The following is a 1,205-nucleotide window of genomic DNA, read 5'->3' as shown; positions in this document are numbered from 1 at the left end:
GTCTAATTCAAACCATCTCTGAGGAACAGAGTCAAATGTAAAAAGTGTTGCAACTTTCCCCGGTCTCCCATCTAAATGTGAGACTAATGCTGTTTTCATAGCTGCATGCTGTCAAAGTTAGTCTCTCACATTCCTTGATTCTAACCCTGATTATCATTTCTTCAGAAATGATTTAAAATCATTCATGTTGTTGAGGATTTTATTCTTTTAAAATGATCACAAGTTTGTCATCCATGTACTGTTAGCACGTTGTTTTTCACTTTTCCTCTTCACTATAGCTCATTCATGAGTCTCTCTGCATCTGGTGGACAGAAAATCAAAGTTAAAAGTCTCGGGCTGTTTACGATCTGATTTATGGCACACTATGTTTGGACTCACACCGCTGGATGAGCTTCACACACATTTGCTTCGTCGTCAGCACAGACGGAAGTTTTCAGTTGAGAGCGGAGTGTGTCTCAGCCACYTGGAGGGCAGAAGATCAGGACAGGATCCAGATTCTGCCCTCCAGCCGCTCTTTACACTGCAAAAAATGTCCACCTAACCAAGTTTTAAAACCTTGTATCCAACCAAAAAGTCTTTTTGATCTTGTTTTSAGACTGATTTACTAAACAAGAACTGATTGTGTAAGAATAATCATCTTGTTTTCAGAATATGTAAGATTATTTGTCTTGTTAGCCAGAAAAGTTGAGAATGTTTTAAAACATTGAGTCAAATCAAGTATTTCAAGAATCTTACCATGTAAAAGTTTCTTACTCCACTGGCAGAAATTTCTGACTGAATTTGAGTCAAATTTTCAGYCTAACAAGACAAATAATCTTACACATTCTGAAAACAAGATGATTATTCTTACACAATCAGTTCTTGTTTAGTAAATCAGTCTGAAAACAAGATCAAAAAGACTTTTTGGCTGATATAAGGTTTAAAACTTGGTAAGATGGTTTTTGCAGTGTACGGGCTGGCGGACAAAACTCTGCGTCTTCTCAAGTATCCAGTCACTTCAAACTGCTTTAGAAAAGTGCTTCGATCGTCACACAGACTGAAACTCTGAATTTGTTTGTTTTTACAACGTTTAATGATCTGAACAATTCTGGAAAGGTGAATTATAACTCAGCATAAATAGAAATATAGTGTAACAAAAGACATGTAGGAGAAAGAGCAAAGGTTTTCAGTGTTTCTTAATTCTGTTGTATTACTGGTTACAAAAT

At 36.2% G+C, this 1,205-nt stretch overlaps 1 protein-coding gene across 1 annotated transcript in view; it reads left to right on the top strand.

Annotated features, from left to right (window-relative positions):
• Positions 1-1,205, top strand: part of fip1l1a (FIP1 like 1a (S. cerevisiae)) — a gene marked incomplete at its 5' end in the record, with an annotated part of 30,754 nt that overhangs the window by 8,533 nt on the left and 21,016 nt on the right.

Source organism: Austrofundulus limnaeus, unplaced genomic scaffold, assembly GCF_001266775.1.
Source record: "Austrofundulus limnaeus strain Quisiro unplaced genomic scaffold, Austrofundulus_limnaeus-1.0 Scaffold176, whole genome shotgun sequence".
NCBI lineage: Eukaryota > Metazoa > Chordata > Actinopteri > Cyprinodontiformes > Rivulidae > Austrofundulus > Austrofundulus limnaeus.
Note: the sequence above shows the minus strand (reverse complement) of the source record. Positions and strands in the feature narration are given on the sequence as shown.